Source organism: Mauremys reevesii, linkage group 1, assembly GCF_016161935.1.
Source record: "Mauremys reevesii isolate NIE-2019 linkage group 1, ASM1616193v1, whole genome shotgun sequence".
Classification (NCBI taxonomy): Eukaryota; Metazoa; Chordata; order Testudines; family Geoemydidae; genus Mauremys; species Mauremys reevesii.
Window position 1 is genome coordinate 336587130 of NC_052623.1, and position 12394 is coordinate 336599523.

The window sequence follows — 12394 nt, forward strand, 5'->3', positions numbered from 1 at the left end:
CTCCAGTTATTTTTGATGAAGTAGAAGAGATTTCTAATGGTGATCTGAAGACTGGGTTCAAAGCCTGCTTATGACCCAGGGTGTGTATGGGGGTTCGTTCTAAATTGTTTTGATGACCATGAAATTAATTGTAACTTTTTTGAAATGATTTTAAAGTGTAAAGCCATCATATTTAGACATAAGCTTAGATGCTGTGTAAATATTTGTTGCATTTTTAGTGTATTGTATTGTGGTTGATAGGAGCGGTTCCTTTTAGAGCAGGGGGACTGGATACCTCAGGGCATTGCTAGTGAGCTACAAAGCCTTTCACAGGTAAATTATCAGATGAATCCAGCCTACCTCAGTAGGGATTAAAAGTTGCTCCGATTTAATGGCTGTTTTATGATCCCTATACAAGATGAGTTTTGGTGGGTCTCAGTTCCAGCACCAAGATGAAAAATTCACTAATTAGCAGATTTGCACTAATTAGCAGATTCAACAGAAGCAGAGATCTGCATGGGCCATAGAGACTGAACTTCTCTGTTACTCCTAAAAGTTCCTAATTTCTTCCATATCAGAATGAAGCATGCTCGGAGGGCAATGTCAGTGGGAAGCTTGCCGTGCTTGAGTCTTGTAAATGAACAGCATGAAAGCCCTGATAAATAAAGTCCTCTGATATCTTTCTCCATTATTGAATCATTATTTTTTTAAGATGAAATTTGTGGTTATATGGAAATTAGCTTATTAAAGCCTAGCTGTGAGTTTCGTTGTGATGTTTCTGTTTTTGGAGAGTGTCATGAGGTTCTAATGGTGCGAAAAGAATGCTCTGCCAGCCAGCAAAACCGATTTTGCTCCTTAGTAACTCAGGGAACTGACAAAACTCCAGTAATTGTATACAAATAGTTCTCCTTTGAGGATTAGATTTGGCACTAGGGAAGTGGGGATTTTTTTTTTAAAAGTATAATTAAGAAATTCTAATCATGCTTTTCTAGCAGGGTTGCAGATCTTAATGAAGTTCTGCTCTTTTTATGAAGCCACGTGGTTAAACATGGTGTGGTTCAGTTTTTGTAGCCATGTAGCAGCTATTTTTAAATCCTGTTTTCATGTCTAAACCTATTAGGCTGTTTAATCATGTTTTGCGTTGGCGCATTCTTGGAAAATTTGGTCAGATTTTCCCATATTGGTTGTGACTTTCTTCAGCCGGGGTGGGAGGGAATTCCAAACACCAAAAGTTCATGAAATAAAGAGTGAATTACACAGTATGTGCTGTGTGTTTTAAGCATATTTATTCCTCAGGCAAAAAGCTATACGTGCTTCCCATAATAAAAGCTTGCAATTCTATAAGTTAAGACAAAATCACTGATAATTCCCAATCTAACTGATTAGGTCTGCTACGCTTTTGTATCTGACTGTAGGTATTGGTACACTCCTAAGAAATTTTTGGTTTTTGCAACACATAGCCTATTAGTTTTTCAGCCTATCCAGCAACGGGATTCTGCACGCTTGCTTTACCCCTCTTGTTGTTTACCAATGATTGTACATATTCCCATCCATCTAGAATTTCTAGACACTTATTATTCTCTAGTAGGCCTACTAGAAACTATAGCGTTATCATTTTCTTTTTATAGAATAAACTTCTTCGCTAATGGATTAAAATTAAAGTTTAACTTCCAGTATTAAACTTTCACTTGTTATAGTCCTGTAAATATTTGAGTGATGTAAGCTTAAAAATGAGCATCTGGTGGGTAGGTTTTTATAGGGCTTAAAAGAATATTTTCCAGACCCTGGTTATGTGGTCACCAGGGGCGGCTCTACAAAGTAGGCCCCCCGCAGCAGCGCGCGCGCGCGCCGCCTTCCCCCAGTCGCGGCGGGTCCCCTCTCTCGCTGCCTCCTGGGGGGGGGGAGAGCGGGCTTTGCTCCTGAGCTCTGCCTGGGGCATGCCCGGCAGGTCCACCGGAGCGAACGGGGAGCCGGCGCGCGCGCGCGGGCGGAGCGGAGCTCAAGCGAGCCGGGAAGACGGGACCGCCGCGGCGCGCATGAGCGCGCCCCCGCCTCCCCCGGGCTCCGGTGACCGCTGCCGGGGCATGCCGGCGAGAGCTCACCGGGCAAATGGCGCCCTCCCAGGATGCCCCCCCCCCGCGCCCTGCCCCCGCCCTGCCTCCTGCGGTGGTCACGTAGGATTGTGAAGTAACTGAATAGCAGCCAAAAGCTACTTCCTTTCTATTCTCCCCTTCCCTCTCCCCATCAGGGAGCAGTGTGCAGAGGCATCTAGAGCCTCCCCTGCAAGGTGTAGCCAGAACTATACACCCAGGTAGGAGCCAGATGCCCAAGCAGAGTATCTCACAGCTGATTACTGTAGGTAGACAGGTCTGCCTCCTGATCCAGAGCAAGCAGCATCAGGCTAGCAACCCAACCCAAACTTCCATAGGTTCGAGGACAAAAAGCAGCCAGGTAGACCCACCAGAGTTACTTAGATGTTAACTCTGGTAAGATGCCAAAACCACCCAGGAGTGTTGCAGTTCCTAAAGTTTGTTCCTCTATGCTGCAGCTTTGTCAGTCTTAAGATCTGGTGTTAAGGAAATATGCTGCCATTTATGTATCTAAGGATATGCATATTCACCAAGCATGCAGATTAGGACATTGGGTTATTTGCATAAAACTGCAGGAATTCTGAATCTCCAACCTTAATAGGTATGGACATGCTAGTGCAGCTCTGTGTGCAGCATGGGGAGCAGTACAAGCTGAGAGATCCTGCTATACAGAGAATTGGGAGAAAGGAGGGAGGACTGGACAAGTGGGCGTAGCAATGGTTCTGTCAGCACTGCAAAGAGTATTGAACTTCCTGCTGGAAGGAATCCATTTGCCATTTTATGGTTCAGGCAGTGGCAAAAACTGTTAGTTGCTATGGTTGCAAATAGTTTTAACTGAAGGTAGACAAGCCATGTTAAAAGTTGTAGTACAGAGAGAAGAGCCTTTTCTCACTGAACACATATATGTATGTATGTATACACAGATTAAATGCAAATTATATTTTTAATGTTCCTGTGTTAATATGCTGCTTCCCTGATAACTCATTCTTGTGATGATATATTTCCAGCCAAATAATAGAAACAGAATTGTAATCTTTCCCTACCTTGTTCCTGTTCACCTCATTGAAATGTGAACTCAAGCTTTCTTTGTAGCTGCAATTTTGCATACTTATGGATGGAAATATCATAGAAAATATCATAGAGAGGTCTTCTAGTCCAGTCCTCGGCACTCAAGGCAGGACTAAGTATTATCCAGACCATCCCTGACAGATGACTGTCTAATGTGCTCTTAAAAACTTCCAGTGATGGAGATTCCACAACCTCCTTAGGCAGTTTATTCCAGTGTTTAACTGCCCTGACCCTGAAATTTTTCCTAATGTCCAACCTAAACCTCCATTTGTCCAATTTAAGCCCACTGCTTCTTGTCTCAGCCTCAGAGGTTAAGGAGAACAATTTTTCTCCCTCCTTGTAAGAACCTTTTAAGTACTTGAAGGAGGTGAGAGAACATGACAGTCTTCCCCCCCCCCCCCATAGGTCACGTTTTGTAGACCTTTAATAATTTTGTTGCTGTCCTCTGTACTTTCTCCAGTTTGTTCACATCTTTCCTGAAATGTGGTGCCAGAACTAGATACAGTACTCCAGCTGAGGCCTAATCAGCACGGAGTAGAGTGGAGAGTTACTCCTCCTGGCTTGCTTACAGCACTCCTGCTAATATATCCCAGCATGATGATTGCTGCTTTTTTTTTTCCCCAACAGTGTTACACTATTGAGTCATATTTACTTTGTTATCCACTATGACCCTCAGATCCCTTTCTGTAGTACTCCTTCCAAGGCAGTCATTTTCCATTTTGCATGTATGCAACTGAGTTCCTTTCTAAGTGGAGTACTTTGCATTTGTCCTTATTGAATTTCATCCTATTTACTTCAGATCATTTCTCCAGTTTGTCCTCTTCTTCATTTTGAATTTTAATCCTATCCTCCAGAGCTCTTGCAACCCCTCCCAGCTTGGTATCGTCCGCAAACTTTATTAGTGTAGTCTTTCTGCCATTATCTAAATCATTGATGAAGATATTGAACAAAACAGGATCTAGGACCGATCCCTGTGGGACCCCAACGGTTTTCCAATCAGTTATGCAGCCACCATCTAGGTTGTATTTGCCTACTTTGTTTATGAGAAGGTCATGCAAGACAGTATCAAAAGCCTTACTAAAGTAAAGATATACCATATTTACTGCTTTTCCCCTATCTACAAGACTTGTTAACCTGTCAAAGAAAGCTGTTAGGTTGGTTTGACATGATTTGTTCTTGACACATCCATGCTGACTGTTACCTATCACCTTATTATCTTCTAGGTGTCTTGCAAATCAATTGCCACATTTTTTTTGCCCCATTATCTTTTTGGGTACTGATGTTAACTGACTGGTCTATACTTCCCCAGTTGTCCTGTTTCCCCTTTTATAGATTGGCTCTATATTTGCCCTTTTCCAGTTTTCTGGAATCTGTCCTATCTGTCATGACTTCTTGAAGATAATTGCTATCTCCTCAGTCAGCTCCTTGAGTATTCTGGGATGTATTTCATCAGGCCCTGGTGACTTGAAGACATCTTACTTGTCCAAGTAATTTTTTAACTTTTTTTCTTTCCCTGTTTTAGCCTTAGATCCTATCTCATTTTCACTGGTGTTCACTGTATTAGACATCCAATCACTACTAAACTTTTTGGTGGAAAAAAGAGAGAAGCCAGGTCTCCAAGAATAACCGGACCAACCTCCACACTAGTAGTGTCCACAGTACTCCTGAGGGCAAACAGTTTTCTCCATTTATTTAAATAGGATTGAGTTATGAAAGATTCAGGACCCTCCCAGACCATATTATATATAGAATATGTGACAATCTTGCTCATTGATTATTCTAGGAATTCTGAATGAGTCCTTTGGTCCACACAACTCCATAGAGAGCTATTTTAATACATAGGTGAATTTTCACATCTCTCTGCTTCATATTTCTGGGCCCCCCAATGTGGGAGGGTTTTGTGTATATACTCTTAACTGTGATCATATAAATATGGATTGGAGCAGCCAGAGATGGAAATTATCTATTTTAGAGGGTAGTCTGTTGCTTTCTGCTATTTGTCTGGATGGAAATTAGATTTCTCTTAATCTTAATACATTTCTCTTAATCTTAATAAATTTTTTTAAAATTGAGATGTTTCCTAGTATGTTGACCAGTATAGATGCTTCTATACTATGATAGATGCTTCTAATATCTGAGGTTGCAAGCTATTTCCTTTGTATGGGCTTACATGTCTACACTGGAATAATCTCATTAGAAAATGTTTCAACTAAGATGTTACACATAATATGCACATAGTGTATGCTGTGTTCGCTAAGGATTTCCTATGGTCTGTTCCTTTGCTGCTGAGCATTGTGCATCCTAAGATTGTTTTTGCTGTGAATGTGGAAAGTCAGGTGGGTACAAATTTAGAAAAAAACAAAACTCATGTTTCCACTGACTCTGCCCCATACTTCCCCTTTCTGGGCTGGCTCATGCCATTTTTGTGTTTGTCATCAGCCTGGACCCAACTTGCTCTGTACCTCTATGGTGACAACTGTGAATATGCACAGGCTGCTTCAGTTGTATTACAGCACTTGGAGCAAGATGAATTCTGTATTGGACTTTGTGTGTCACACCACCAAGCTGATGTGGGAGCAGGAAAATATTCTATGGCAGCAGCAGATGTGGTGGCAGCAGGACAAGGTAGAAGAACTGGAGGATGCCAAGATGTTGGAATAAGAGGACCAGTTCCTGGATCATCTACATAGCATTTTATGTCATTTCTGGGCCAGGAAATCCAGTGTGGATTGGTGGGAGAAGATGGTTCTGCAGAGCTCGAATGAACAGCAGTGGCAAGAAAACTTCAGAGCAGGGAGGGTTACCTTTTTTTGAGACCAGTGTAGATCTGACCCAGGAGCTTCAGGGACAGCATACCAAGGTGCGCTGCTCCATATCTGTGAAGAGACAGGTTGGCGTTGGCATTGCCATCTGGCAGTTGACCACTCCAGAATGTTACCAGTCTGTAGCCAACCAATTCAGTGTGGAGAAATCAACTGTTTTGGGACTATTCTCATACAGGTCTGCTAAGCCATTAAGGTGCTGTCTGACCAGTTCAGGAAGCTTAGTAATGCTCAGATTATTGATGCTTTGCATGCATGAAGTTCCTAAACTGAATTGGGCACATGGTTCCATCAATTGCCCCATCATTTCTCTCCAATCCCTTCCCTCCTGTCTGCCATGGTGCAGCATTTATAAACAGCGAGGATTATTTCTTCATGGCGCTGCAGGAACTGGTGGACCACCGGGGCAGGTTTAAAGACATAAGTGCAGGGTGGTCTAAAAGGGTCCACGATGCTTGGATCTTTCAGAACTCAGTCCTATTTAAATTAATGGAGACAGAACTATTTGCCCCCCAGGAGTAATGTGGACATTAATGGTGTGGAGGTTGGTCTGGTTATTCTGGGAGATCTGGCTTATCCCCAGATGCCTTGGCTAATGAAGCCATATGTAAGCTGCTTGTACAGAAGGAAGGAACATTTTAATTATCACCTGAGTAGTTGCTGGTTGGTAGTCAAGTGTGCATTTGGCTATTAGAAAGGCAGATGGTACTGTTTGTGGAATAGGTTGGAAGCAGCAGAAAAAGATGCTATTGGACAGTATTTGAGAGAGCCAGAGGAAAGCCTTACTGATGGATGGGAGACTGAGGTGTGGAGACTTGCTCTGAGGTCTGAGCAGAGAGCAGGGGTTCCACAGAGAATATAAACACCCATAGGAATGCTGTCAGGGATGCCTACTGTTTGTATTTTGAGTCACATGCCTGAACATATTAGCCTGGGCGGATGGGGTGGGTGGTGAGATGCAGACATGAACACTGGGAAACATTGTGTGCGTGTGTAGCGCCCCTCTCCACCTGATTACCTCCTTTAATGGCAATCCGCTTACAGGTTCTGATGGACAGGTCTGGGTTCTTTTGGATCCTGCCACCCACTCAGCAGAGTGAATCTTTTTTCTTTTTTGTTATGAAATTATTTGGCGGTGCCTCCACCCCCCTCGCTCCTTCCTGGCAGAGTCACTAGGGCAGCTTGGGCAGAAAATTCTAACTACAGAGGAATCCTCACTTACTTGCCAGATAGTTGGAGACTTCCAAGAAATAACACAACACACAAAAATATATTCAACACAACAATTATATTAAACAGGCAACAAATACAACATAACAGGGCAAAACACTATTTTTAGGGTCACCGGTGCCCACACTTAAAATACCCATGACTTGATGTAACAAGTGTAAAATTAGTGTCCTGTTGGTACGTGTACTTTGCTGGGGCCCTTGATGACCTATAAAATTATCTGCAGTGGTTTAACAGTGTGGCTGACTGGGTTCAGTACAGCCCAAAGGACCCACAAGTGGGAGGAGGTGGTGAATCCTCCACAGGTGTAATAAGCAGTAGGTTATAAAATCCTCAAACCCTTACTCCCTGGCGTGAGGACACAGTTCACGGAGTAGAGGGTCCCCAAAACAAATTCCCTTACTAACTAAAGATAGTGCACTCACGAACTCCATGAATGATCTTCAGGTTTGAATATGATGCTGGACTCCTCAGTCACTGCAGAGGGGCTGCTGGCTGCTGTCAGGGATCCTCCTCAAGCAGGAATCAGGCTGCGTTGGTCCCAGGATCTTCCCTCATCACAAAGGGGCTCAAGGTGTAGGTTATACAACTACCCTAACATCCAAACTGTAGCCTCCTCGCCCAGCCTCCAGTCACACACTCCGCAGGCAGCTTCCCTGGACTAGCAGAGCTGACCATGTGGTGACTAGTCTCACCAGGGGAGCTGGAGGTGAACCCAGCCTGGCTGGGGAAATTTCTCAGCAAATGCTACCAACTCGGAATCATCTGTGGGGAAGGAAAACCCAGCTGGGGGATCTGCGGTCGGGTCCTTAGAGGCCAGTTCACAGGGGGAACCCTGCTTGCAGACCTGGGACTCACCAGCTCCCCACACAACCAGTCCTGCCCTGGCCCTCACTGGCTCCCGCCTCTTCAAAATGGCTTCTCCCCTCTCCTCAACTCCCTGGGAGGGGCATCTCACTCCCTATTGGTTGCTGGGCAGACTGAGTTTGCCTTGGCTCCTCCTCCCTGAGCGGCCGGCAGATAGACCAGGAATCTATGTAATCTCCTTGGGGGTTACACGTGTTTTGAAGTTTAATGTTCCTTATGTGCCTTTGTAAAACGTTGTGAATTATTTCAGCTTCATTTCAAGGATTCTTTATTTTAAATGCAGCGATGACTTGGCCTGTATTGTAAATGGTTTTATTATGAAACAATAAAAATTATAACATTTTAATGAAACCAATGGAAAAATATCATCTTTTGGTTAGTTAAATGTTTCTAAATACAATATTAACCAACTGTACAAAGTGTTTAATTACTGCAACAGTGCAAACAGAATTCAAAGTGCAACAGTAAGGACATTTCAAATACCACAGTTTGGTGAGGGAGATAAGTGACTGTAAGCCTTGCCTCTGGCTCTTGTTGGCTTGCATTCTGGGGCTGAGTGCCTCTGCTCAAAATTCTCAGGGTTGTTGCAAGGCTTAAAAGAGCTGGACTTCCAGGTGCAAGTGTTCTTTGTGCCCAGAAGTTGGATCTGTGGTGAATGATCACAGCTGCTAGGAGTTGCTGCTGGTCCCAATGGAAAGCAGTGTCCAAGTGCTGAAGGACATGGCTGGGTCCCAAATTATGGGAATGCAGGGCCTGTTGGCCTGTCAGGAACATGTTTTGCAGGGGGGCTTTCTGGCTCAGGATAGTGTCTGTGAGTTGCTTCTGCATCTGTGTTTTCCATGCTCTCTTTGAGCATGGTGATTCTATCCTTGGCTTGTGCCATGATCTCCTGAAATAAGTGCATTTCTCTGTCCTTCTGATTCTTCATGTAAAGCCTCCACCTCTCAGCCAGCCTGTCTTTCCTCTGTGACTCTGTAATGTATTCTGCAAATACGTTGTTCCTAGTCGTCATCTTTCTCCCCCTCGCTGTAGGAGTGGAAGAAGCTTGCAAGCTATACTGGGCAGCATGGGCATGTGGCTATTCTTAATGTGCAAAACAAAATCGAGCTATTTCTCCATGTGTGCAGAGGAGATATAGCAAAATTTAAGACTGAGAATGTGAAGAGAAGAATAGATAGGGTCCTACAATGACTGTCAGCTACAGAGTGTGTTACAGGGCATTGAACTTCAGTGGGGAGCACATTGTTTGTGCCTCGACCAGGCATGCAGCATGCACTTGTGCCTCAGGTAAACAAAGAAAACTAAACAGATTTCTTTTCCTGTGAGCACTGTCTCAGTAAACTGTTGAATTTTGCACAGATGCTTTCATTATTTAAATCTGTTGAGGAAGAGGTGTGGGGGGCAGACTGTGACTATGCCATGCTGGTGGGTGCCATTTTGAAGCATGTAAAAGGGGGTGGGGGAAGGGAGAGGCTCTTAGCTCACATCCGCCAATAATAATAATGAATTGTAAAGATAGGTACTTACATGCTGAAGTTCCCTCCGGAGGATGTGACTCTGTCTGCCGCCTGGGTTTCTGGCTGGAACTCAGGATCATCCAATATAGGACAGGAACTGTTGCAGTGCAGGACTGGGACTCTTTTTCCAGATGGTCATAAGTCTCAAAAGATCCTGGTTGCCAGGAGGCAGCTCCTCTCCAGCATCATCCTGCTCATCCTCTGATGGGTCTAGCTGGTCATCCTTAGTATTGAAGGGAGAATGTCTCCTTTTATCCCTCATTTAATGTACTTTCTCCTGAGCTGCTTGCTCTTTATCTGGCACTGATTGGTGTCCCAGTCTTGACCCCTCACAGACATGTGCTTTGCAGTGTCCTCGAAGATCCTTAGTCTTGAGTTTCATTAATTGATGCTTCTTCCCGGATGTCAGTGAGATCCAGGGACTTGGCAGAGGTCCAAGCAGCTGTGCAAAGCATGTTGTGGGGCTTCTGAACTGCTATTGCAGTTGTATCACCAAAATAAAGATATACTGGGATCCAGGAGCAAATGGGCAAAATCTGTCTCTACACAATCCTTTAAAGGGAGGGAAGGGTCATCCTGGAAACTCGACACCAGGACAGGGAGGAGAGACAAGTAAATGGACAGATCAGTAGTGGTTGACCTGCAAAGCACTGTGGGATAGCCAATGGAAGCATGCAAAAAGTGGTGCACAGCAATTCATGCACATAAGACTGAACTAATTCAGTTCTAAGCAAACCCCTAGTCCACTTTGCCAGAGGACTCCAGAGTTCCTGATCGATGAAGAGTAAGTGTAGAGTGATGGGTTGTCGTGTGTATGCAAGCATTTTCAAATTGGACTAACTTGATTGGATCTAGTTTAAAAATCCCTGTGTAGAGAAGCCTGTAGAAACTTAATATTTGTACAGTGGTTTACATGATTAAAGCATAAAATTATTTTTAGTCAGAAGGCCTATCCTTCTAGAAAGGAGAAGATTGACAGTAATTTTCTCCTCCTCCCTCCTTTCAGCCCTTCCAAACCCCACAAATCCTCTTGGGTTGCTTTAGGCCTGTTTCTCCCCAATCCCATCTTTTTACAAAAGCAACTTTAACACAAGTGGCACTGTCCTTTGGTCTGATAACTGTGTAGTAGAGACATATCCTAACTCAGTAAGTCCGGTGTTTTTCCTAACCCCCGTTCTGTCCTCCCGCTCAAAGTTCACCTAACTTTAGGGTGCTTTCAGACCAGGCTAGCTGGTGGCATAGGATAGAGCTCAGTGCTGCTTTCAGTCTGATTGGTAACTTGTCCCCTGTGTTGTGAGGACACAGGCTACATCACTTGGGTGCTGATAGTCCTCCAAAACCTTTCCACAATTCCCCCCCCTCCCCTTGCCGTGTGCCAGGAAGGACATACAAGTTTTCCCACAACTCACTGGGAAGGAAGCATAGAGTGGCTGAGTTTTCTATAGTGTAAAGAATGAGAGAGGCACTCAGGAATCCTAGCAACACACATCATTGAATGCAGCACGAGTGAGGACGCTAACTTGGGATGGTTTGCAGTGTGTCTGCTCATACCTGAGCTAAGCTGACCTGGGTGCTGGTCATCCAAGTTGACTCTGCAGTGAACACATACCTTTAGCTTTTTGATGTGTGTTCAAGCAGTGACTGAGGGTATGGCTACACTTACAAATCTGCAGCGCTGGTAGTTGCAGCGCTGGTCATCCAGCTGTGCAGGGCCAGCGCTGGTGTGTGGCCACACTCACAGCTACCAGCGCTGCAGTGTGGCCACATTTGCAGCATTTGCAGCACTGTTGGGAGTGATGCATTATGGGCAGCTATCCCAGCATTCAAGTGGCAGCAACGTGCTTTTCAAAAGAGGGGGGTGTGGGGCAGTGTGACAGGGACCGGGGGGGCGGGGAAAGAGAGAGAGTGGATTTTTGGAACTGACACTGTGCAAAATCAGAATTTTCCCACCCCCTTACTATTAACTGCAAACAGCCTGCATCCAACATACTCTCTTTTCCCCCCTCTGCCCCCTCCCCCCGTTTCTCTCAAGCAAAGCAAACACTCAACCCCTGCGAATCACGCAGGGAGGAGGATCTCATTTGATTGTTCACAGATTGATCACAGCAAACAGGAGCTGATAAGCAGCTCCGCTCTACCGGTAGCAAGGGAGCTCCGGAGGGTCACAACAAAACAAAGAGAGGCTGCATAACAAAACAAAGGGAGTAATTTAGTTAAAAGCCTTCTGGGATACACCCTTATACCCTGGAGGCCAGTAACAGCGCTGGTGTGTGGCCACACTTGATGACCAGCGCTGCAGCACCAGTGCTGCAATCCTTATTCCCCATGCTGAGTGAGGTGTACGGCCAGCGCTGCAGCCAGGGAGTTGCAGCACTGGAAGTGCCCTGCAGGTGTGGCCACTTACTAATTGCAGCGCTGGAAAGCCTCCACCAGCGCTGCAACTCGCAAGTGTAGCCATACCCTGAGAGTGCCAGTGGCATGTCCTTGAGTGGACCTTATATTCTTCATGTTTGAAATTTGAATTTTTTAAATAAAAATTAAGTTTAACTTGGAATTTAAGCCTTTTATATAGTTTAACTGTTCATCTTGCTTTGATTCAGAATATTAAAACAGAATTGATATTGGAATGTAATTGGCTTTAGATTGCTGTGTAATCTTTTCATCAAACTGTTTATGCACTATGCCCTAGAGCAGGGGTTCTCAAACTGGGGGTCGGGACCCCTCAGGGGGTGGTTAGGTTATTCCATGGGGGGTCGCAAGCTGTCAACCTTCTCCCCAAACCCCACTTTGCTTCCAGCATTTATAATGGTGTTAAATACAT

The 12394-nt window shown here is 44.7% G+C and overlaps 1 protein-coding gene across 4 annotated transcripts in view; it reads left to right on the top strand.

Annotated features, from left to right (window-relative positions):
• RSBN1L (round spermatid basic protein 1 like) overlaps positions 1 to 12394 on the top strand; it is a 99588-nt gene that overhangs the window by 19960 nt on the left and 67234 nt on the right. The gene's annotated exons all lie outside the window — the stretch shown is intronic.